Source organism: Cydia amplana, chromosome 22 (assembly GCF_948474715.1).
Source record: "Cydia amplana chromosome 22, ilCydAmpl1.1, whole genome shotgun sequence".
NCBI lineage: Eukaryota > Metazoa > Arthropoda > Insecta > Lepidoptera > Tortricidae > Cydia > Cydia amplana.
The window spans coordinates 8,799,462-8,826,762 of NC_086090.1; the positions used below are offsets into that span (position 1 = coordinate 8,799,462).

The 27,301-nt window shown below is 37.5% G+C and overlaps 2 long non-coding RNA genes across 2 annotated transcripts in view; both read right to left on the minus strand.

The window, feature by feature from the left end:
* Window positions 1-14,965, minus strand: part of LOC134658331 (uncharacterized) — a 123,508-nt gene extending 108,543 nt beyond the window's left edge. Inside the window, exons 1-2 of the long non-coding RNA XR_010097694.1 lie at window positions 14,846-14,965; window positions 8,792-8,860 (exon numbers count right to left, since the gene is read on the minus strand). This is a non-coding gene — a long non-coding RNA (uncharacterized LOC134658331). The remainder of the gene's footprint in view (window positions 1-8,791; window positions 8,861-14,845) is intronic.
* LOC134658333 (uncharacterized) overlaps window positions 1-27,301 on the minus strand; it is a 514,400-nt gene that overhangs the window by 111,546 nt on the left and 375,553 nt on the right. The window lies entirely within an intron of this gene.

Genomic DNA, 27,301 nt, shown 5'->3' on the forward strand with positions numbered 1-27,301 from the left:
ATGTCCGCGGTAATCATGTTTTTGGCTCATTCAATCAGTTCCCAGATAAAATTGCGCATTTCTATAAGCAATATTCATATTTTTTAGCTTAAAGTGATAAATTGTTGCAAATTTTAAAAGTGCATTTTCGACCTATATTCGGGATTTTTTCCTATCGAAGAAAAGTCAAAAAATCAGGATTCGGATCGATGAAGTCACTAGAGAAAATCCTCAAGATCGCTGATTACATTTTAGGAAACCGTATTGAGTCGAGATCAAAAAGCGGTACGATTTTTCAAAAACTCCGCTCTCTGAACCTTAGCACCTTAATGCTCTAAACTCTTGTGGTTAATTTAACGTATCACATGCTACCCTCATCCCATAACTGACTTTGAAACTCTAACCCCATTCTCCCCTTAAGAAGCCTGTCAACCGCTAGCATCCGTTGTGTGATATTGATATTATACGTATAAGTATGTATATTGAACATAGATACGTTACGGATAATATGTAACAAAACCTGGGTAGAAATTCAGTTGCTTTACAGGAACTTAGTCTACTTAAAAAGTGTCAATTCAGTTTGCTTTATCTTATTCTAGAAATAAATATAGGCGTAAAAATGTATATATAGGTCTCGTTTTAATAAAAGAGATGCACATATCAATTGTTGACTGTTCAGAGGGCCTACCGCGAATGTTCGACGTGTTACCTCCCTGTCACACTTACGTACGAATTTACAAGTGCGACAGAGAGGCAACACGTCGAACGTGGTTCGCTAAAGACAAAACTGTGACTTCATAACAAGCCGATTTTCAATTTTGCACGCACACGCTAACTCATGTTTGTATGTGTGCATTTCAAGCAAAGAATCTGGCCATGAAGTTACAGTTTTGTTATAGCAAACTACCTTTGCCTATGGTCATAGAATAATAGTACTAGGTGCAGAAGATTCCCTCTCTAACAAAACGCGTCTATTGCGACAGATATGACCGCTAGGTGGCGCAAGCGCGAGCAGGCGTCCGTTCCGTAGCGGTGCGCGGCAAGTAATATGGCACCAGACACTAAAATTGGTGGGGGCCGCATGTAGGGCAAACCTAGGCTTATTGGTGATACTTGGTAATTCGCTGATAATGCGTTATCTTACGCAGAGCTTACAATGCTGAAATGTAAGCAATTAAATCGCTGCCAACCCGATTGCAAGCATCCAAACTGACAGCTGCCAACGATTTTATAGCTCGCATTTCCTCATAGTGAGAACTGTGTAAGATTATAACGGAGTATCACCGAATTACCAAGTATCACCAATAAGCCAAGGTTTGCCTGCTGGCGACGCGACGAAATCGCGGAGTGAGCCACGTTTGCTATGGTGTGGTGCCCTTGTTGTGTGGTTAAATGTACTTCGTATTTCGTGATGTATGTGTTTCGTTCCACGCAGGTTAATAGGTTACAAACGCTGAATGTTTTGGTTCGCTGGATACGTAATCGGGTGAGAAGATACGCGCATGATTTATCTCATTGCGCGTTTCGTGGTAAAATGACTTATTGCTCGACTGTGCAATATCATTTGTTATTTGCAATGACAGACAGCCATATTCGAACTTTAAGATACGTCAAATGTTAGATATAGAAACGATATGGATCGATATGTCACTGTAATAACATATACTAATCTATGATGTCAGTGTCAATCTTGAAGTTCGAATATGGCTAAAATTGTGGCAATCTGGCAATGTCATCATGAATTTTAATTTGTATGATTTTGATGTTAGCATATATACTGGGTCAACCAAATCTTGTCAGTAGAAAAAGGCGGCCAATTTGAAAAATCGCGGATTGGCTACACTACGTTTGAATTATTCAAAAATTGTGTGTCATTTCATTTATATCTTATCTGTGGAACTGTTTTGTTTACATTTCGTCGTTGTTCGATGTACATTGCTGCTTATGTGTGTTTCCTAGGGATACCATACTTTAGTTTGCTTTACATTGCTACTGACATATCCGGCTTGACAGACTATAATTCCCCACCGGGGTCCTTCTTTTTTTCACGCATCTCGGTCTTTGGCAATATTATACCAGTTTTTTTTGGAATGCGTCAAATCGTGCTGCATAATATATAAGTAGGTATGTAGAGTCTGTTCGGAAGGAGAAGCGTCGTGGAATGTATTGGGCTCCATACATTCCACGACTCTTCTCTTTCCGCACAGACTTTAGCCGTATACAATATTTCTATATATTTTATTATTTTACTAGTTAATTCATTCATTCAGTTGTATCATTTAACATTTCTCTTTGCAACATTTTTATACATTTCTGTATTAAGTGGGGAATTTCTAGGTATTGTATTTTTTCCACATTTTAACTGTAAAACTCTGATAAAAATACTTACAAAATGTTGTCCATTTCACGATTGGTATCACAGTTTCAATCGATACCTATGAAACTTAATTCTCTGTTTCTGTCAAAGGATTTGGCAACAGTTTTTACGTTTTAACAATTTTTATTTACGTTGTTTATTCTTTATTCTTTAAATAAATACAGGTATATGTTTACAGCTCTAGATATGCCAAAACACTTATACTGTTAATACATAGTCATAACTATCTCTAGGATCTTTATTTATCTTTACATATGTAGATATTCAAAAAAGGCCAGAAACTATACTAATTTACATAGGTATAGGGTTTGCACGACGGATCCGAAATGTATGGGAATATCCGCGGATCCGGATCTAGATCCGGATAATTCCATACATTTCCGATCCGGATTGCAAACCCTACATAGGTACTTGTAGAGTTAAAAAAAACTACTTTGTAAATCCTGATACTATACTAATACTATACGTTGTTTATTTGTTTATTTTAATCGTAACAAAACACTGTTTTTTTGCTTCAGAGGGACATTATTCGTTTGATGTTTATTTACTCCTGTATTTAATATAAAACTTGGATATATTTTCTAATTTTAGCATAAAATGTATGTACAGCATTTAAATAAATAAATATATTAGGTCAATTTTACCACAGTACCTAAACTCAATAACTTGTGTTGTGGGTATATACTAAACGACGATAAATATAATACATAGGTATATAGTAACGGCACCAGTCATGGGACATTTAAGAGGAAATTTTGAGTATTTGTGATATTTCCCTGATACATGTAAAAGTTCTACCGCTTAGCTTGTTAAAAGATGAATATCCTATCCTTCTTTCATGTTTCAGGCGTGTTGTATCAAAGATACTGCAGTTAGTTTCCACATAATTAATAAATTAAAAGTATGGTTTTTTTCTCCAGTCATGGACACCAAAGCTCCAGTAATGGAACCCCGGTAATGGACGTGGATCCAGTAATGGGCCCCCTATAATGGGCATACCCTATCAGTATAAGATATTGGAATAGGGAATAAGTTTTTGGCAAAAAACTAGTTATTAGTCATTTTTGTCACCCGATTGCATTGTCATCCGATTTGCATACGTATCCAAAATTTCAACTCAATCGGAAATCCGAAAGTGGCTCAAATGCCATTTCCAAGATTTGAACCACACTAACTAATACAGGATGGATTTTCTTTTTGGGTCAGGGAGGGCAGCTACCAGATCCCGTGCTGCTACGAGAAAACGGTCTTAGAAGACCTTCCCTCGATTTCAAATTAATGAAGATTGGCTTTTACAGATTTTGGAAAAAACATACAGGGTGCGAGGAAAAGGTAATTTTTGACAAACTTTTTTTTTGATGCCAATCGATCCCATTCCTATTGAGGATCAAAAGCTTGTATGGAACAAAAAAAAATTCCGGCTAGAAAAGCCACAAATCGAGGAAAACATTTCCCATACAATTTGTATAAAAATGAAAACTTATATTTTTCACATGCTATTTTTGTATGCCAATCGATTCCATTCCTATCCAGTATCAATAGTTTTTTTGGGGTCAATGGAAAAAGTTTTTATTAATTTGTGGCTTTTTAGTACATTATCGTAAGTTGACCCCAAAGAAACTATTGATACTAGATAAGAATGGAATCAATTGTCATAGAAAAATAGCATGTGAAAAATAAAAGTTTTGATTTTCATACAAATTGTATGGGAAAAGTTTTCCTTGATTTGTGGCTTTTCTAGCCGGAATTTTTTTTAGCTCCATACAAGCTTTTGAGCCTCAATAGGAATGGGATCGATTGGCATCAAAAAAAAGATTGTCAAAAATTACCTTTTTCTCGCACCCTGTATGTTTTTTCCAAAATCTGTAAAAGCCAATCTTCATTAATTTGAAATCGAGGGAAGGTTTTCTAAGACCGTTTTCTCGTCGCAGCACGGGATCTGGTAGGTACCCTCACTGACCCAAAAAGAAAATCCACCCTGTATACAAACTAACAGGGCAAGTTAAATTAAATTTTGTAAAAACGATATTAATTTATCCGAAGTCCGAGAAGACCTCCTGACATAGTTCGTACGAGTAACTACATTATACTTCTGTATTGTTTAAACATGAAATTACGCCATGGCAAGCATCATTATGTAAATTATCCCATCATAGGAGGTATGCAGTTTTACAGCTCCTATAATGGGATTGGGCAAAATACTACTATTTTTTATACATCTCTAGAGTCACAACATAATGTGTTGTATACCTTATCTCATGGTAAATGCAATTAACAAAACACATTCTAGTTTACACCAAGTAATAATTAATTACAATTTAATATATGAACTCACCTCTCTTAGCGAAGTTGTTAAGAATTCTTACTGGTTATTTTTTCCAGTGACACGACAACTTTTGTGTTGGCGCCAATTTCTTAAAAATTAACCGAAATTAATAAAAAGTCAAACTTAAACAGCTCTATGACTCTTATTTATGGTAAAATATTGCCAGTGTTTATAAACTACTTTTACATACTTATTTTAGAGGATTTGTGGTTTTATGTCCCATTACCGGTTCCACGTCCATTATAGGGTCCATTACGTTATATAAATACATAGAAAACATCCACACACATTACTTCGTGAAATTGCAATTTTATTATTGAGTATTGAATAACTCGGGAACAAATATGTGTGATAAACACACAAATTATGGCCCTTCCCAGGATTCGAACCCGCATTTAAAGATTTTTTAATATCTTTCTATCCCATCTTGGATTTTAAAGGTCTAGTGGCTTCTTTCAGTCAAAGGAAGTCTGCGGTTGTAGCCTACCGACGTAGGATACCTAAAAACCGCCAGACTAAGTTTAAAACATACTGATTTTACTATATATTTACTCTTAGTTGGTTTGGTTTCGTTAATATACAGGGTGCTTCCTGTAACAGGAGCAATAAATTAAACTAAAGGCTGTACTCCTCAAACTGACCAACATTTATTCAACAACTTTTAAAAATTATGAATCCTTTAGACTTCCTCTTTTTCATACAAAATAAATATTGCCTTCAATGTACGCTGACATCAGTGTGTTTGACGTTGCTTGTCACGCTTTAAACATAACAAAATTTGCAATACATTGCGTCTTAGAATAAACTTTAAAGTGTAATAAAAATCAAAACATGTGTTATTTTCAAAAGTTCCTGAACAAATGTTGGTCAGTTTGAGGAGTACAGCCTACAGTTTAATTTATTGCTCCTGTTACAGGAAACACCCTGTATATCAATGAAAATCTAAATTTCGTTATCTGCCTCTTAATCGCTCGAATATGCAAGAGTGGTAGCGAGGCTGGTAACGAAATTACGATTTTTATTTTTCGCGGTAGACCCTCAGTATACTGTGCTAGTGACGCCCTCTACGCAGAGTTATGCGTTTACAACCTTGGAGGATATAATCAAACGGAGACGCCATGTCTGTTATTTTCTGTACAAAACAGTCTGCCGATTTTTGCGGGGGAGGGGAACGTCAAATGTATGCGTAACGTAAAAATAGCCATGTCAGATAAACGTCAGTCCATACATTGTGTATGACCGTTGGCCGCCTATTTTCGACAGAGGGGAAAGCCTGTTAATGGCTACTCCGTTTAGTTGTATCCTCCAAGTTTACAACAGACTTTATTTTTATTGAACTTACGACCGCATATTTTATTTTTAAACTTAGAACGAACATAAAACACTCATAACTGTATGTAGCCGTTTCCCACTCAACTTTCCACGGAACTCGGGAATAAATTCATACCCGGACTTTAAATCCGGGTGTTTTAGTTTTATCCTGTGACCCGGGCATATCCGCATTTATTGCTCTCAGAGTAGGGTTACCAGATCGGACCGGACCTCTTTTTTACGGGACAAGAGTAGGGTAATACCCGGATACGTGCCTACTTGGACATATGTAGATATGCCTCATTTTTAAAAAACCTTCTTAATATCTCAAGAAAAACAGTGGTTTAATTACTCTCAGAATAGGATTACCAGATCGGACCTCTTATTTTATGGAACACCTACATTCTAAAATAGGAATAGGTATAGTTTAGAAATTTGGGACAAAAAATAATTTGCTAGGAAATCTAGAAATCAATATAAGCTAACATATTTATATTTCCATTAAAACCTACACACCTACCACATTACATTAACAAATATTAACTTTAAAATACATTTTTTAATAACCTTCTAATTTAAAAATCACCTATGTTCTTACGTAGGTAGTCATTATACAGTTACGCATCGCGTGTTCAGTTATAAGGTATTGTTGTTTAATAATCAAAATTCAGAATAATGTACTGTACCGCATTAGATTTCTCAAATTTCGCGACGACCGAATTCAAGGGCTGGAAATCCGGGTGTCCCTAAAAATTCAGGACATCTGGCCACCCCATCGCAGAGAGGCTTACATGTGGTTGCAAAAGGGACGAAGGCTTTGTTTTAAAATATACTCTTGTATTTTACTTAGATACCAAGCATAGCGAAATAACAAACGTTTGTAGACGCCAATAATGTATGAAAATTATTGCGTGGAATTTGAATTAGTAGAAATTTGAGTACGGAACTTCTGAATTACGCCCAATGTTCTCGATTAAGGCCACTTGGTTTCGAAAGCACTGGACAGGAACTTTATAAACTAAAATGAGTTCTTTATTAAATTAAAATAAAATAAAATCTAAGTCTATTAAAAACATTAGGCAGAACGATACATTAAAAGAACTATGCTCTTGCTTAAGTCTGCGAGCCTGCGTTTTTAGAAAATATGAGTCACCTTTTCTAAGTTTTGAAACCTCACGTCCTATAATTCCAGTCTGTTCATTATTTTTTCTTGGAAATTTTGACGACTATAATTTTCAAGGCTGTGTTCAGATATTTATGAGCACCTTGTCCGCTCCGATATATCTGATGGATGTATAATTTTACCATCTTGTCGTTCGACTTTGATCGTGCGTAAGATCAAAGTTACAATCTGCTTACGGCACCACGTCTCGTTCACAATAATCATATTACGAGTATCATCATTATTTACATATTTATCTACCTTTTCGCATTACATACTTATTTTCCCCCTTCATGCTCGCATTGCTTAGTGTAGGGGTGGGAAAGTGTACCGGTTTGAAAGTGGTACACTGCAATTAAAAGAAGATGAAACTGGCAAAACATGAACTATAAAATTTTAAATTTATTCGAAGAAAATGTAAAGGTAGGCCAATTATAGATCATTTATATTGTATGTTCATATTGAAATTAAAACCGAGCTGATTCACATATGAATAAAAGGACAAGTTTAACAGGTATTTGTAGAGACTCAATGCCGAATGGAATAAAATCGTACCACCAATTTGATTTCAAAAAATTCTAATTTTTTTGGCCTTGATAGATAGATAGATAGAATACTCTTTATTGGCACACCTCAGTAAAAAATAACAAAAGAAAAGATAAATTGATTAAATGTAGAGGCAGACAACAGGCTGTATTATCGCTAAAGAGCGATCTCTTCCTGACAACCTTTGGGTAGCGGAAACAGAGAAATAATCGAAAAAGTAGATGTTGCAAAAAAACATTATGGAGCCTTCGTTTACACACACAATCACATTGAATAAACATACACAATATTTCACATATACGAAATACAAATAGACATACATATAAATATATATAAAATAATATGACAGCAGCATGGCAGCCACAGAGTAACAATAACTATGTAGGTATGAACTACACAAACCGGAGAGATAAATAATGTTCTTTAAGTAGTCTTTTGAAAGCAGCAAGAGATTGAGCGCGTCTAATGCCTACTGGTAAAGAGTTCCAGAGTCGGACAGCTGGAAAGGTAAAATAAGCGTTATAACATTTTGAATAAGAAGACGGAAATTGGAAGAAGAAGACTTGGTTGGGCATAATGCAAATATTATGAAATAGGTATACGATGCCGCTGTAAATACATAGTTGGTTACTTGTGAGGGTACTAAAACAACCGGTACACGTACCAAAACAAACCGGTACATGCCCCGTCCCCGGGGATCCTCCCTAATACTAACCGACTATACTGTATATGCGTCGTAAAGGCTTACCCGGGATCAAAAGTTTCCGGATTGTGGGAATAACACATACACCGGGATATTAAACCTTTTCCCCGGAATATCTTTACAGTTCTTAGAAGTATTACCGCGGATCGTTTGGGGAATATTAAGATTTTTTCGTTGGATTTTTATTTTTATGCTCTGAAGTGGTGGTGAGTTTATTGAGGTGATGAATTCAAAGCTGTCCTGAAACGACATGTTTGAAGACACTTCTTACTTTTTGAGTGTTTTTTTACTCATTAAAAACCTAGAGAATGTCATGTCCCGTTCCAACCCCGGCTCGTACCAAATAATTTTTCGGAACTTATGCACGAAATATCATTTGATATTTACCAGTCGTTTTTCGGTGAAGGAAAACATCGTGAGGAAACCGGACGAATCCCAATAATGGCCTAGTTTACCCTCTGGGTTGGAAGGTCAGATGGTAGTGGCTTTTGTAAAAACTAGTGCCCACGCCAATTCCTGGGATTAGTTGCCAAGCGGACCCCCCTCCTCCCTATGGATATGCTGACAGTACAAAAACTACAGCACCCAATCCACCTTACCTTATATTTATTTCGCAACCCTTTAACCTCAGTTACCAAGGGTTCTCGAACGTAATCCACTTTGGGATAACTCGATAACAGATCGGGAGGTTTACTTCAGCCGATAATGCTACGATTTACATCTCATTGTGGCACCAAGGGTAGTTGAGTGAATTATGATCGAGGAAGTTTTATGATTTCTTTTAACGTTATAGTTTTTTTTGGTGTGTGTGTGTGTGTGTGTGTATTTTTACTTTTACCAAGTCCGTCCGTCCGTTTTTGGCCTGAAATGTTAATTAGCGAAACAATCATGGTATTGCATTTCGATGGCTTTTCATTTTGATAGGGACATCCCAAAAACAGTGGCATACAGATTTCCCGGTAACACTAGGTAAAGGATTTACACACAACACATAAGGCAGTAAACTTAGGAACTTTTGAATTAACATGTACACTTAAAAAAAAAAGGAACATGACCCTAACTCCAAAATTTCCATTAAAATCCTTTTTTTTTATTAGCCTATGTGTGTGTCCCACTGCTGGGCAAAGGCCTCCCCTCTCCTTTTCCAATCCTCCCTGTGCTGAGCAAGATCCCGCCAATCCCGCTGGAATGCATCCAATTCGTCCCGCCATCTCTTTCTCGGTCTGCCTCTGCCTCGACTACACTGGGGATGCCAGCTAGTGGCTATTTTGGCCCATCTGTCAACATGCATCCGGCAGACATGTCCAGCCCAGTCCCACTTTAGCCTGGCGGTCTTCACCCCAACATCAAAAAATCGGGTTAAAAACAAATCCTTACATTTTTTTATTTTTTATTTTTTTTGGGACAGGTTGTATTTACCTACTGACCGGTTTATTTATTCAGACAATTGCGTTGCGAAGGATATTTAATTTACATCAACAACTATTTCGAACTCGCCTCTAACTCTCATCGAAAAAACTCTCGACATGCAATAGTAGTACCCCCAAAAGTAATCTGATAGTTTCGTCCCAGTATACCGATGAAATTTGATACCCAGGAAATATTGGGCCGGAACGCACCCGGGATTGTATGCGGTGCGTAATAGCCACCTTTCCCACTTTTACCCGAATCTTTTAACACGTTGTCATTCAATCGAAAATGAATCTTAAACTCGAGTAACAAGATTTCTTTTAGGATGATTTTTGTATTTAATATAGGAGTTTGCGAAAATGTGTATATGTAAAGTGTTATATTGGTATTGCTGAATATTTTTAGGTGCAAATTTGCTTCGTTTTGTTTTTATCCCCTGTGGGTTTTCCTTTTGGAGTATTGATATTAGTATGTGTTCCCAATCTAAAGCTATTTGACATTAAACGGTTATGTCAATTTTGTAACCTAGGAGTAGGTATATGAAATGATGTGTAATAACCCTTTAAACGACATTCTTGGCCTCAATTCATAGCACCTCCGATCTTGCAGGTAATATTCTCAAAGCCTCTACGGCTACAAACTGCGAGATCGCGTGCCTGGTTGAGGCCTCGAATGCATGGCTAGCTGGACCGAGTCAAAATTTTCCGTCTCGACCGAAGATACAAAGGGCCTGGGATAACATAGCTTCAGTCTCTACGCTAAACTCACTTCTGGACACAACTACAGGCAGGGACCGAGCGAGGCTTCTGGCATCATCTCAGCCAGAGTCAGGTCAGTGGCTACACGCGTATCCCTCGCCTAACACCGGCACCTTTATAGATCCAGAGACGCTTCGCATAGCCGCTGGTCTCCGGCTAGGAGTTGCTGTCTGTGCCGACCACAACTGCGCTTCATGTGGATCTGAAGTAGATAGCCTCGGTCACCACGGGCTCGCCTGTTCTTCGGGTGCCGGCCGCCTGTCTCGCCATTCCGCCCTCAATGACATCCTGAGAAGGGCGCTCGTCAGTGCCGGCGTTCCCGCCGCTCTGGAGCCCCAAATAGTGCGGAACGACGGTAAGCGCCCTGACGGGATGTCACTGATTCCCTGGAAGATGGGTCGTGCGTTGGTATGGGACGCCACTTGCGCTGACACGCTAGCGGCGTCCTACGTCCCATCGACCAGCAGGCGTGCTGGCGCGGCGGCGGACACTCGGGAGCGTCAAAAGGCAGCCAAATACAGCTGTCTCGGCGCTCAATACGAATTTGTCGCATTTGGCGTCGAGACGCTTGGTTCGTGGGGCAGAGGCGCACAGATACTCCACAAGGCGCTCGGGAAACGGCTGAGGGAGGCAACGGGCGACCCCCGCGCGGGCAGCTTTCTCGCGCAGAGAATTGCAATCGCAATCCAGCGCGGGAACGCTGCCTGCGTATTGGGCACCCTCCCGAGGGCACCAAATTTTGATAGGTATTTTTAATTTTTAGTTTTAGTTATTTTAATTGTAGTTAGTTTTAGTTTTATATTCTATGTCTTTTAGTAATTTATATTAATAAACTTGATACCCTTTAAACGACATAGGTTATAATTTAAAAATGTCACTCACACGCCAATATTTTAAACGCTAGCGAGCCAATTTAAACCCTGTTTGAATGCATGTAGGTTGCGGTTGCATTGACAGGTTACGCCATAAGACTTATAAGCGTTTTTGACACTATGAACTTACAGTTTTTAACCTCCAACGCAAACAGTGGGATGGTATATGTTTGACACCAATGTCTGTCTGTCTGTGGCATCGTAGCTCTCCAACGGATGGTCCGTTTTCGATGTGGTTTATTTTACGTGTAAGCGAGTTTCCTTGCGGTGGTTCTTAGCTAAGTTTGTTAGAAATCGATCCAGCAGATTGAAAAGTATAGCTCTTTTCCAATATTATTTAAGGTATTTTCGGCATAAAATAGTTTTTTTAAGGGGCCCACTGATTAACAGTCCGCCGGACGATATCGGCCTGTCAGTTAGAACAAAAAGTTGACAGTTCCGAACAACTGACAGGCCGATATCGTCCGGCGGACTGGTGATAGTGGATTTAGCGTAGAGTTTTTAGGGTTCCGTACCCAAAGGGTAAAAACGGGACCCTATTACTAAGACTCCGCTGTCCGTCCGTTCGTCCGTCCGTCCGTCCGTCCGTCCGTCCGTCCGTCCGTCCGTCCGTCCGTCCGTCCGTCCGTCCGTCCGTCCGTCCGTCCGTCCGTCCGTCTGTCACCAGGCTGTATCTCACGAACCGTGATAGCTAGACAGTTGAAATTTTCACAGATGATGTATTTCTGTTGCCGCTATAACAACAAATACTAAAAACAGAATAAAATAAAGATTTAAGTGGGGCTCCCATACAACAAACGTGATTTTTGACCGAAGTTAAGCAACGTCGGGCGGGGTCAGTACTTGGATGGGTGACCGTTTTTTTGCTTGTTTTTTTGCTTATTTTGCTTTATTTTTTGTTGATGGTGCGGAACCCTCCGTGCGCGAGTCCGACTCGCACTTGGCTGGTTTTTTTATAAGTTCAGGAAAATAACCAAAAAAGGAGCAAAATTCTGTCAATTAACCATTTCTATGAAAACTTCTTCGGGTAGAAATAATAAAATGAAAACACGGTACAGTTCGCCTGAATTATTCCACTGGAATTGGTCCCTAGCGCCGTTTTCAATTAAGTTTGACGACTGTCCCGTCTACGAAAAGAAGTTAGTATAATAGTTTTGTGGGTATATGTTACGTTTTAGCTTTGAGTATTTTAACGTGTGCTTTTTGCTTGGTTGCGGTATTTGAGATAGTGAGGTATTCGTTTTTAAATAAACACGTATATACTTCATAACTTTTACTTGTACCTATCAGGGATGTTGCGAATATCCGCATCCGCATCCGCAACCGCGGAACTTCCGCATTATTTTCAACATCCGCATCTGCATCCGCATCCGCATAAAATCGATGCGGATTTAATGCGGATGCGGATGTGGAACAGGTCGGTACAGGAACGTCTTAGCATCGGCGTAAGTGCTAGACTGCTAGGTAATGTAGTCATTAGCCAAAAAAACCTATTAGAAATGAGCAGTTAAGCGTGAGTGGGACTTAATGTACGGAACCCTTGGAATGCAAGTCCGACTCGCACTTGGCCGGTTTTTTGAAATAAAAATTACTAAAATGTAATATTTGACGTTTTTTATGTACCTATCTTGACATCCGCATCCGCGGACGTCAAAAAATCTGCATCCGCAACAACCTTGGTACCTATAATACTTTGTTTAGCTACTTATATAAATATTGAATAAAATAAAATAAAACTCCCTAACGCCAAGATTTCAGTCAGAAACGTCACTTTTCATACTGACAGATTATATTCATTGGTAACAAATTCAGGTCAAATTTACCTGTTATTACAATTAGAGTACGCCTCCAGGCACAGAATAAATAATAGTACTAGGTATAATACTTACAGAAGATACACGGCCATATTAGAACTTTAATATACGTCAAATACTAGAGATTGAAACGATATGGAATGGATATGTCAGTGTCAAACAAGTGTCAAAAGTGACTTTCTTCAAACAAACGCGTCACTTTTGACACTTGTTTGACACTGACATATCCAATCCATATCGTTTCAATCTCTAGTATTTGACGTATCTTAAAAGTTCGAATATGGCTGTCACTCTCTAACAAAACGCGTCTATTACGACAGATATGACCTGCTAGGCTAGGTGGCGCAAGCGCGAGCAAGCGTCCGTTCCGTAGCGGTGCGCGGCAACTACTATGGCTAGACACCAAAATTGGTGTGGGCCGCATGTAGATACTTGTAGCGACGCGACGAAATCGCGAAGTGAGCCACGCCAGCTCCAGAGGGGAGGACGAGGGGAGGAGGCAAAGTGCGGGGATTTTCTCTTTTACTCCAATGAAGGTGTAATTAGAGTGACAGAGAAAAATGCCCATCATTTGCGAAATTCGGTTTTCGCAGTACCCTCAGGTCAGAAATACAAAATCTGCGAAAACTAAATCCAAAGCCTCGTTTTTCGATTCGTAGCCGAACTAATCCGAGCACTAGCCAAGTACAGTCGGACGGAAAAATTGTATAATTGCTTTTCACAAAGGTATTTTATCCGATAGAGGCAAATGAAATTGTTCACGAGAGTAATAGGCTTTTTGTGCTTTGTTTTTGTTTTTGAGTTCTAATAACAGCTAGTCGGGGTTCTAAGCTAGTGAAATATAAAAAAAAAACATTAAAGGCTTCGTCACACAGGCGCGTTTTCCGGGCGGGGCGTGAGCGAGGCGCGCCGCTTTTACATATAAAACACTGACGCCCCGCCTGGAAAACGCGCCTGTGTGACGGAACCTTAAAAACCGTCAAACGATGTACATAAATGTCGATTCTGAGTAGACTCATTACAAGCTTTTATTTAACTTGCCCTGTTAGTATGTTAGTTAAAGTGGGTCAAATCTTGTAGGCTAAATTTTACCCACTTCCCGATTTCCGATTGAGCTTAAAATTTTTATACATACCTATGTAGGGCGGGTGATACTCGTAATGCAATATTATGGTATCATCGAGCTGATCTGATGATGGAGACAGGAGGTGGCCATAGGAACTCTGTGATAGAACAAGGCAACCTAATTTTGTTTGGGGATTTTAGAACGGTCTTGATAAGTATTAGTTGCCTGTTGCAAAAAAGCACAGTTAGCGATAGAAGCTTGTACCAAAAATAATATTTTTGGCTAAAACTTATCATATTGTAAAAGGGCTTATTTAACTGTCAAAAGTTGCAAAAGCGCTGGTGGCCTAGCGGTAAGAGCGTGCGACTTGCAATCCGGAGGTCGCGGGTTCAAACCCCGGCTCGTACCAATGAGTTTTTCGGAACTTATGTACGAAATATCATTTGATATTTACCAGTCGCTTTTCGGTGAAGGAAAACATCTTGAGGAAACCGGACTTATCCAAATAAGGCCTAGTTTACCCTCTGGGTTGGAAGGTCAGATGGCAGTCGCTTTCGTAAAATCTAGTGCCTACGCCAATTCCTGGGATTAGTTGCCAAGCGGACCCCAGGCTCCCATGAGCCGTGGCCAAAAATGCCGGCACAACGCGAGAAAGAAGAAGAACTTTTGACCAAGTTGCAAAAAAGTCGCGTTTGATCATGTGGACCCATCTTTACATCGAATTATTATTTTTTGTATTTAATTGCAAATTATTAAAAAAATGGTTCTTTATAGAATATTATGCGACATTTATTCTCTCGATACTCACGAGTTTTTGAGGAAGTATTGAATGACGATAGACAGATAACAAAGTTATCCTATAAATAAAAGTTTTCATTTCTCCTTTTAAGATACCTACGGAACCCTACAGCTTTTTAATACACGAAAAAAAAATTAGTTATTCAGCACACAAAAGCAAAGTTGTTGTGTTAATAAGGAATGCCCTCCAAACTCGAACCGAACTGCTATTAAATACCACATCAACCAAACTTCCATTTATCTTACTGATTCCGATACTTTTCCTGGCCACAGATATTACGTCTGAATAGACATTGCATGTTTTAAATTTTTAACAAGCAGAAACGTCTGCGCTCGATGCTATTAAGCTTAGAATAAATTTAAAAGGGGAAAAAATTACTGTCTTGGGTGAGACTTGAACTCACGGCCTCTGGATCCCAAGACAGTAATTTTACCCACTTTTAAATTTAGACATTGCATGTGCCGTTATTTGTATGAACACTAACTTGAACAACTTACTATCGCCCCAATTCGAACAATGCCTATAAGATGTCAAAGCGATACGATACCGATATATCTGTGACAAAAGTGATGTTTTTGGTTGACGAAATGTCACTTTTGACACTGATAGAGCTGTATCGAATTGGGCCGTATGTATTAAATACCGCTTCAGCTATGTCTTTCCATGGGAACTTGTTGCCAGTAAACCGGTTAGGATAATATAAAGACAATGCAATTATAAAATACAAGCTAAACTGTGGAACTGTCGCCTATTTTCGGTTCAATACGACCTTAAAACCGAGAAAAGAGCTGTCTAATCTTAAAGGCCGGCAACGCACTTACAACCCTTCTAGTGTAGCGAGTGTCTATGGGCGGCGGTAATAGCTTGGAATCAGGCGATTAGTCTGCTCGTTTGCCTTCTATATCATAAATTTTTTTTTCTACTCCCGTACTTTTATTTGTCATTTAAAGGGTCGTGCACACACCTTTAAAACCCTACCTTATAGTTGTCAAGACAAGTCTTTAGTCTATGCCCCAAAAAAGAATTTGTGCAGACACGCAGTATCTTTTTGGCGATTTTACAATACTTCGTGTAATGACCACTTAAAAAATATTGAATCAAATACAGTGTTGCCAACCTTATTTTAATTTTTTAATTTATTTATTTTTTTAATTTTAAATGTCATCTCTTTCATCATTGTGTCATTTTTAAAATTTTAATTTTAAATGTCATCTCTGACAAATAAGTGAACCATAGACATATTTTTTAGGGTTCCGTAGCCAAATGGCAAAAAACGGAACCCTTATAGATTCGTCATGTCTGTCTGTCTGTCTGTCTGTCTGTCCGTCTGTCCGTGTATGTCACAGTCACTTTTCTCCGAAACTATAAGAACTATACTGTTGAAACTTGGTAAGTAGATGTATTCTGTGAACCGCATTAAGATTTTCACACAAAAATAGAAAAAAAAACAATAAATTTTTGGGGTTCCCTATACTTAGAACTGAAACTCAAAATTTTTTTTTTCATCAAACCTATACGTGTGGGGTATCTATGGATAGGTCTTCAAAAATGATATTGAGGTTTCTAATATCATTTTTTTCTAAACTGAATAGTTTGCGCGAGAGACACTTCCAAAGTGGTAAAATGTGTGTCCCTCCCCTGTAACTTCTAAAATAACAGAATGATAAAACTAAAAAAAATATATGATGTACATTACCGTGTAAACTTCCACCGAAAATTCGTTTGAACGAGATCTAGTAAGTAGTTTTTTTTAATACGTCATAAATCGCCTAAATACGGAACCCTTCATGGGCGAGTCCGACTCGCACTTGGCCGCTTTTTTTAAATTTCATTCATTCATTCATTCTTTTCCCGCCCGTACCCTCCATTTTTGCTACTTTTTGAATTAAAAATATTTGTTTAATTTACAATTTTATTTCAAAGTAAGTGCTTGGTCGTCGTAAAAGTATTGTATGCAACGTTGTTTAACTGAGTCAAAAAATACTCGTGGCGTCTTTATTAACAATTTTCGGCTTCGCCTCAAATTGTTACTCACGCCACTCGCCTTTTTTGACCTCTCTTCAACAACGGTTGCATAAAATACTATTATTAAAATGAAAAAACGCTGCAATAAGCGGTGAATATCCATGACGATTCGCTGCTACCGCCTGCCGCCTGCCGCTGTCGTGGCTCAGCTGTAGCAGTTTGTTAGCTCACGCTTGCGTGTTCTGTTTAATTATATGTCTGTGCTTGTACCATTAACATTCAAGCATCGTCTCTGCCCCATCATTAGTTCCATTCGTCATGTACCGACATGAACTTGGATATTGTCTTATTTCTCGATATTTTGCTATTCTAATGGCGTCGGGGGTGTTTTTTGTTACTTATCGTACACTCACTTTTGCCGGATGTTAGGGAGGCCTTAAGAATATACTTTGGGGACTGCATACAAAATTACTTTGTAGGGGAAGTCCGGGAAACTTGCCATAGAGGACATTAAACATTTTTTAGTAGAGTAAATAATTTAATTTCTGACCCTTTTCGTACCTTGTCACAGTGACAATCAGTATGAAATTCGCTAGGGACCTCATACTATTGTCACTGTGACAGGGTACTTACGAAATAGTTCGGAAATTAAATTCTTTAGCTGTATCAGAATCGAAGTAGGTATTCATGAATGTGGCATAAAATAAATATTTTGATATGGCATTATGACTAGAAATTGTTAATATTTATGTAAAGAAAATATAGCGAGTAAGATTTTGTATGTAAAACAGCTACTCGCTCTAATTTCTTTATATTACAATACATATTTAGCAAAGAAAAATAGTACTAATGATATTTGAATGTTCATGTCGAATTTTATAATATTTCAAAATGTGGTTTTAAATGAGAGCGTAACTTGGATTGTATGAAGGCGGCTACGTTCGTGTGTCTTGAAGAATTAAAGTTGATTTTACATTGAATTCCTTTTGAACACGCACTTCGATTCGGCCGTAAAACACAATATCTACACGCAAATATCTCCTCAATTCAAAACAAAATTCATATTGACATATAATTTTATCACTTAAGTCTCAAAAGGGGTATTTTAAAATGAACTTTATTCTTTAGCCACTACGGGACATTTTTTAAAATGTATGTAGAATAAGCAGTGACCTTGTGAAAATAATCAACGACATAAAATCGCTATTCAAAACAAAATATACCGTACCGTCACATATTTTTAAGTACCACTTATATCTGAAAAAATACATTTTAAAATGAACCTTATTATTTAATCAATAAGGTTAGTTTCTGTGTTTTTTTTGGATGAGATGCGACCTTGTGAAAGTAATCGTGGATATAACATCTTCAGAGGTATCAAGTATCGCATACAGACATCCAATTTAGTTCTGAGAAATGAAGATGTAATAAAAACCCTTTATGTATCTGATAATGTGATTGGGAGAGACTAGAGCCAAGTTTGATCGTAATTCTCGCTAATTCAAAAGCGATTGCTATCCGAGATCCTTCCCATTCCCAACAAATAGAACTACTTACATAATTTCAAGAACACCTTTAGTTGGAGGCTTATTTAGGCCTTATGTTAGTTTAGCTTACTCATCATACGTCTATATAAATATCTATATAGATATTTAATATCCAGAAATTCCAGAATGCAAGACAAATGTATGACCTTCTATTAAAAGTATCGTGTATTATAATATATACGCGATAGTCGGCTTAAACACCTTAAGATATTTTACTTATATTCCAATTATTTACGCCATTTTTGGTAACAGTCGTAAAAACGAAACAAAAATCATAACTGTCCACGATTCATAGTTTATTTTTATTTGCCATACTGTTCGAAACTTGGCCCATATGCCGCATACACTTCACCGCACATTAAAAGTGAATAAATTATTGATTATAGTTGTTGCAACAAGGCCCTTTTGTTTTAATGGTTTTTTATATCGATATTTGTGTGAAATAAATGTTTCAGTCAACTTAACAAGCGAGTATTTATGGAGATGTAACTTTATACTTTTTGTTTATTGCTGCCATCTATGGAACAGATATGTTTGAAGTATGTTTATAAAAAGAAAGTAAGATACTTGCTAGTGTTTTATCCATACAAAAACTACGATTTCAGCTGTTTTCTCCTCTAAATGTATATTGAAATCTTATCAATGTATTTCTTCGTTTCATGAATAAAGGAATTTGTATTTTACGTTGTACATATTTTTGCCTCTTTTAGTGTAGGAATTGAGCAGATTCGCCGCGAAGAAATGTGGGAAACGCTAATAATTCATATTAAAAAATTGGCTTAAAAATTAAGAAAAACTAAAAGCTTATTACGGATTAGGAATATCATATTTTTGTGAACGTTTTCTGGTACGGGTCTACGTTTTGTGGTAAATATAATAACGCCTTTTTTTGTAGGTTCTGTAGCCTTCATACTAATAAGTAATAATGATCTTTTGTTTTCAGGTACTTAAATATTATTCAATGCACATCGTACGCCCTTTAGTAAGACCATCTGCATGCCCATTCATATAAAATCAATAATACTTGATCCAAAAAAAACCTTTAGATAATAATATATCAAATTACATAAAAAATATAGCTCTTATTACTTTGCAATAAAGTTGATTTTTTTTTGATTTTACAAAAATCCAAGTTAAACAATGACTAATCATTCGGACCCTTGTCATATTTCCAACTTTTCCAAAATGGCGTAAGTCTCGTTATGTCTCTACGAACTTGGACTGTTTTTACATGTGCCCCCATTTTTATGACGTGCGTTAGATTTTGGGGTTCTGTACTGTATTATGCTCATTGTATAGCGATTAGTGGTATGAGCGTGGGGTCGCGGGTTTGAGTCCGGTAAATCGATATGGGTTGCGTAAAAACCCAGTTTTGGGGATTTTTATTTAATTTTCTATTGTATAGGTTCATTGATTTAGAATTTTAGATGGATCGATGATGAATTTTCGATTTTCTATTAGGTACATATTTTTATCATGTAAAATAGCATAGAATAGGTATACTTTTCTTTTTAAGCAAAATATCAGGGAACCCAGCTTTGCTCGGAAAACATATAAAAAACTCAAATAGCGCGTTTTCCTAGCGATAAGACCTAGCTAGATAGATTTTTCGCCCCCGAAAACCCCCACAGGTATAGCTAATTTCATCGAAATCGTTAACCGTTTCTGAAATCCCCGAAATATATATATATAAATATACAATAAGAATTGCTCGTTTAAATGTATAATATAAGATTTATTAAAAAGGGTTTGGGACTACGTATACGTATGTTGCGTTGAGATGCTAACTCGTCAAAATACCGTATATTTTGACTTCCTGATTCAAACAGCTATTTATCATACCAGCAAGACTACATTGGCCATTTATTATTTACCAAACGATAATTAAATATTGGAAAATTAATTCCCAGCACTAGAATTACGGTAATTCGATACACTAATGACCCCAACACTAGTTCCAAGCGAATTATACGGATGAGTATTCACTTTGCATGCGCGTAGATGAGTCGAGTTGAGCGCCTGTGTACATATTTTTTTTATACTTGGTCGGTGGCAAACAAGCACATGGCCCGCTGATGGTCACCGTAGCCTATGGACGCCTGTAACTACAGAGGTGTTGCATGCGCGTTGCTGACTAACGCCCCGCACCCTCGGTAGAGGTTTGGCAACCTTACACTTTACGCGGCAGGAACACAATATTATGAGTAGGTCTAGTGTTTTTTGGCTGTTATGTTAGTGTTTTGTGTTATAGTAAAAAAATAACAACTTATACCTTTAAACGAGCAATTCTTGTACATATGTATACTTCGGCGGTCTCGGAATCGGCTCTATAGATTTCGATGAAATTTGCTAATTGGATTTTCGGGGGCGAAAAATCGATCTAGCTACGTCTTATCTCTGGGAAAACGCGCATTTTTGAGTGTTTATATGTTCTCCGAGCAAAGCCCGGTCTCCCAGATATTTAAATATTAAACAAAAGAAAAGCCAAGAGAACAACGGGTGAACCGCTTTTTACCAGCGACAGTGGCGAGGTGTCCTAGGGGTTCATGGCGATAAAGTATTTTTCATACTTGATGGGTAGGGTGACAGGGACAGGTGTCATCTCCATATAATTTATTACCTAAAAAAATGCCATACCTCGCAAAATAGTATATCTGTCAGCGTACCCATCGAGTTTGAAAAATACTTTAGCCGCGATAGCTACAGACTGGGATGGCTTCGTTACTTTTTCTTTAATATATGAGTCTAAATATTTCAGTTTATAATTCATATTATAGTAGTGTGACTATTAAAAAAAATACAAAACAAAGTATTTTATAAATAATAATTTGATTTGTTCCCAAAAAGTTATAAACTCGACTATGCGATTGTAATAACGTAGTAGTTAAATTTTCTATAATTTACGGATAATTTATATTTGATTGGAGCAACTAATTTTCGTTGTTTTATGAGAATTTTCGCGGTAGTTTAAAATGTATAAAATCGGATTATAACTTAATGATGGTCATTTTACGTGCAAAATGAAGTTTAATGTGTTAATATTAGCATAATTGTTTTGTTATTGTAAAAGAGCTATTAGCGATAGCATTCATCGGTGCAAATAATATTTCTTCAACTATATAAAGTTATCTATGTATTTTATTTGATTTGTATATTGTCTCCCACTGCGGGGCAAAAGACTCCCTCTTTCTTCCACGCGTTTCGGTCTATGGCAATATTAGCAGGCGTGGCTCACTCCGCGATTTGGTCGCGGCGCTACAAGTTCATGCGGCCCACAACAATTTTGGTGTCTAGCCATAGTAGTTGCCGCGCACCGCTACGCTGCTCGCGCTTGCGCCACCTAGCGGTCATATCTGTCGTAATAGACGCGTTTTGTTAGAGAGTGAATCTTCTGTACCTAGTACTATTATTTTATTCTGTAATATTAGGCCAACCTTTCTGAAAGACGTCAAGGTCCTGCCGCCATCTCCTTCGATTACATATAAAAAAAATTTATTATAAATAGAAATACATAGTAGCACGGAACAATAAGAGCGTCCGTATTTATCAAAAACCGGCCAAGTGCGAGTCGGACTCGCGCACGGAGGGTTCCGCACCATCAACAAGAAATAGAGCAAAAAAATCGTGTTTGTTGTATGGGAGCCCCCCTTAAATATTTATTTTATTTTATTTTATTTTTAGTATTTGTTGTTATAGCGGCAACAGAGATGCATCATTTGTGAAAATGTCAACTGTCTAGCTATCGCGGTTCATGAGATACAGCCTGGTGACAGACGGACGGACGGACAGCGAAGCCTTAGTAATTAGGGGTCCCGTTTTTTACCCTTTGGGTACGGAACCCTAAAAACCATCACACATTTCAAAATCTCTCATCCGTCTTCTCTCCAACTAGCCCTAAACTCCTATTTCGCACTATTCCGGTCTATTTTTCGGAGCCGGCGAAGCCAAAATTTAATCACACGAGCGGTTTAAAAAACGCGTTAGTCAAACAGCGGGCGCGAAAATGCAAAGTGGCTGCTTTATTCGATGCTCGGGACCGCCACTCACACCGTAACCTACAGAATTCTTTTATTTATTTATTTAAACTTTATTGCACAAAGATATACAATTATGTACAAATGGCGGACTTAATGGCAGAAGGCATTCTCTACCAGTCAACCATAGGGCCAAACAGAAACACTAAAAGACGGTGCAAGGAGAAACGAACAATCCAGTATTATATAAATAAGTATACTAATACATATATGGGATGGATACTAGATACTACATTTAGTAGAATTATCATTTAAACGAGCAAATTTACATCATTTCGGAAATACAGATAAATAGCTTATAATATAACACCCCTCTTTTTTCGTTTTTGAAATCGCGAACATAGAAACACACAGACAGACGCGGCGGGGTACTTTTGTTTTATAAGGTGTGGTGTAAGAAAGAAAGAAGAAAGAAAGAAAATACATTTATTTACGTAGTGATTATGTGTATTAGGGATGTTGCGGATGCAGATCTTTTAACATCAGCGGATGCGGATATTTAAAGGCTCACATCCACGGATGCGGATGTCAAGATTAGGTACTTAGAAAACGTCAAATATTACATTTTTAGTATTTTATTATTTAAAAAAAAAACGAAACGTTTAGTATTTGAGCAAGAGTATAGGTGCGTTATATTTAATAAACAGTAACTTGGCCGACTGTTCTGAATGTAGACGATTTCGTTATAGGATGACGAAATTACCTAGCACTTACGCCGCCGCTAAGGCGTTCCTGTACCGACTTGTTCGACATCCGCAAACGCATAAGCTCCGCATCGATTTTATGCGGATGCGGATGCAGATGCAGATGTTGAAAATAATGCGGAAGTTCCGCGGTTTCGGATGAGGATGGGATGTTCGCAACGTCCGTGATGTGTATAATATTACCCTTCGGTGTGACGGCGGCCCGGTCGACTTTAATATTCATGCTCAGCTTATCTCCGGAATGGAACACGCTGTATATCAGCTTCAGCCGCGCTAAGCCGCATATGCAGCGCGCCAACCCGCACCAAACAGACGTGCTGGAAGTCTATTCTGATAGGTATCTTGTTATCAATTGGAAGTGACATTTTTAGTTGAAGAAAAAGTATTCTTTTCATGTGTTATTTTTTCATGTCCTCGCAAAATTTGGCAGACATTTTTGTTCGCATATATGGCATATAAGGCTGTTCCGTCAAATCAATACTAATATTAATATAAATGGGAAAATGTGTCTGTCTGTTTGTGTGTTACCTCTTTACGCTTAAACCGCTGAACTTAGTTTAAATTTGGCAAAGATATTGAGTCCCGCGGAATAAGAAGGCCATAAGTATAACCCGGCAACCTTCAAATCAAGGGTGAACAGGCACCTTCTGGGCAGACTCGCTCCATCGTAGGCCACGTCTTCGCCTCGGCTAGTCCGTGGCCATGAGTAAGCCCATTTAAAAAAAAAAAAAAGTAGGATAGTTTCCAAGTCGGAAGTCATCCCTTAAAAAGGGGGGTTGAAATGAGAAAATTAATGAATTGCCTGTTAACTGGTGTAAGCAATTAAACATATTATGCTCAAAATTATTGGCATTAGATTTTATCCAGGCGCTGTACTTTAACTGCTGGTGTACTACTCGTAATTTAAAAAGCAAAGCTAGTAATGTATAACTATTTTCAAAACACAACGTGTTGCTCCAGTACCTTATTAAATACTGTTTACATAATAAATAGAGGCAAAATTCCTTTGGCAACTACAAAGGCTTCGCGGAAGGGTGTAAGGGCATGTTTCAACAAGGGTATGTTTACATTATAAGTTATTATCTGAGCCAACAAGGTGCTCTGAAAGACAAATGGCCGTGCTAGTGTAAACTCGGCTTTGGATTAATATTTTGTGGTGTAGGTAAAATTTATTATAAAGGTAAGTAAACCTGCATACTTATACTTAAAGACCCTTAAGAGGAAAGGGGGCCGCTTCTCCAAACAAACGTAGTCCCCATTTTCCTCTCTGGATATTGACATTGTTGAAAATATTTTTATATAATTTGATGTATATTAACCATAGCGACGCCCCTACGTTTGACTTTTAGATTTTTTGATTATTGTAAAAATTAGGAGCCAGACAAACCAGATTTCATACAAATTTTCTCAAACTCTTTTAATAATTAAAAATCCGAAAAAAAGAAAAAATATAATTTCACTGTATTACAAATTCGCACTTATAATTTATTTAATATGAGCCTAAAGTGTCCCACTACCTTTCCACGTATCCTGGCCTTGACCCGTCTCCAACAAGTTCCTGTCAAAGGCGTCAAGGTCATCTCGCCAACGCTGTCGAGGTTTGCCGCTACCCCAGGTTTGATGTGGGACCCAATTGGTTGTTATTTTAGCCCACAAATTATCCGGCATACGGCAAACGTGTCCCGCCCAGACCCACTTCAGCTTGGCGAGGGATAATTTTACTATTACATATAAATATAAATGACAAACGAATGTCAAACGACTTATTTGTCACATAAAATTACATTGTTATGGGCGTTATGGCATTAATGTTTTACACTCTTAAAATATTAGTTACCCTTTTTCTCTTTTATTAAACATATATAAGTTACTGTTTCTTTGAATGTGACTTTTAACGACGCATTAATATCATTTGCTAATATTTATATTGACATATTTTGACATCTTAAAACAACTCTCCAAAAACATAAGTCGCTAAAATAAACTTTATAATATTTGTATAATAAACATCACAGATTCATTGCAAACAGATGACTCACAGCACTTGTCTCGGCTGACTCAGTCGTTAAAATAAGCGCTTGTTGATTTCAAGTGTGACGGGTCGTTTGATGTATGTGTCATTGTATTTTAAAACTTCTACGAACGCGCATTAAACTAAAATGCCTCATTTAGTAGCAATTACACGCGTTTTATATGTTCGCGGTGAGTGCAAAATGTTTCGATAAAACTGCCTGTTACAAAAAGTTTCAACTATGCGAATTTTCGGCATCAACATTTAGAAATTGTTTTTGTGAGTAGGTATATTTTTCAAAATTCTCGAGTGAAGTCCTATGATGAAGGACGAAGATGGCAGTAGGAAATATTATGTACTAAAATAACGTATAGTCATTTGGATTCGGTGTAATGTCTCGATGAGCACTATGAGCAGTAAAGTTATAAACTGCTAGTGATGGGTAGGACATCAATTTAAAATGAGTTTGTATGAGTACCTCATTTTCTAAAATGAGGTGTTACAATGTCTTACTTCAAATGAGGTGAGGTACTAGCATATTTTCAGCGTCGACTATTCCATTAATTCCAACGGCGACAAAAATATTTAATTTATATACATATTTATGTATTCATCACTTCCTTTATAAATAAATAAATAGTAACATTTAATTGGAGTGCAATTCTGGAGGTTAAGAATAGAACTTTTAGGAGAAAGATAATTTTAGAATCAAGTAAAATGAATAGAGGAGTGAAGTAAGACATTTTTGCGGTACGAAGTACTGCGACAAATTAACAAAATGAGTGGTACAAATGAGGTGCCTCACGAGTGAGCGACTCAACACTATAAACTGCACTTATGCACTGAGCAATTTGTAAAAGATTTGTATTCGTATTAGTCCACATTTCTGTCAATTATAATATAAAATATTACTCAAACACACGCATTTTTATTATTTGCAATAACGGCTCATACCTATAAATGGTTTTTTTAAAGACACTTATTAACCGGTCGAATGACCGTTTAAAATTTTAATGTAGCCGCTAAAATCTGTGGACCACACATGCATTAAACGGACCTCATGTAGTTTTGCGTTGTTTATAACACCGATAAAGTTCTCTTTACTGCTTATATTATAAATATAACTCTTGTGATCAGAGCAATGACCTTTGTTCAGACGAATTTCTGAAATAATATTCAAACGAATGAAAGGTTCTAGCCGTCGTTGGAATCTTTCGAAGATGTTTTGAGATCAGACCACGCCACATGCGTACCTTCCTGGCTTAGACAACGGTAATTCTGTACAAAACAGCTATGTAATTACTAATAATGAGAGAATCAATCACTACCATATTAGGCATTAGATAAAGACAACTGTTTTGTAAAGAAAAACCGTTAATCCTACCCAACCCTACCCTATAACCCTATAACTAAGACTTCACTGTCCGTCAGTCTGTATATCACCAGGCTGTATCTCATGAACCGTGATAGCTAGGCAGTTGAAATTTTCACAGATGATGTATTTCTGTTGCCGCCATAACAACAAATAAAGCAACCAAAAACAGAATAAAATAAAATATTTATGTGGAGCTCCCATCCCATACAACAAACGTGATTTTTATGCCGTTTTTTGTGTAATGGTACAGAACCCTTCATGCGCGAGTCCGACTCGCTCTTGGCCGGTTTTTTTAAGCCAGGCTGTTGGGCATAGCTGGCATTGTTAAATAAGTTGACGGTGATACAGCAACGCAACCTAGACTTCGTTAAAAATAAGTTACACTGACAATTTTAGTATTTGTATTGAGTATTTGTAATGTACTATAACCGCCAATTTAAACAACTTGATTTGTTTTCTCAAAATTATAGGTTTCAATAGTAATGGAGCTAAGGTGTATTTTGAAATACAAGTCTATTTGGCAATGATCTGCCCTATAATAA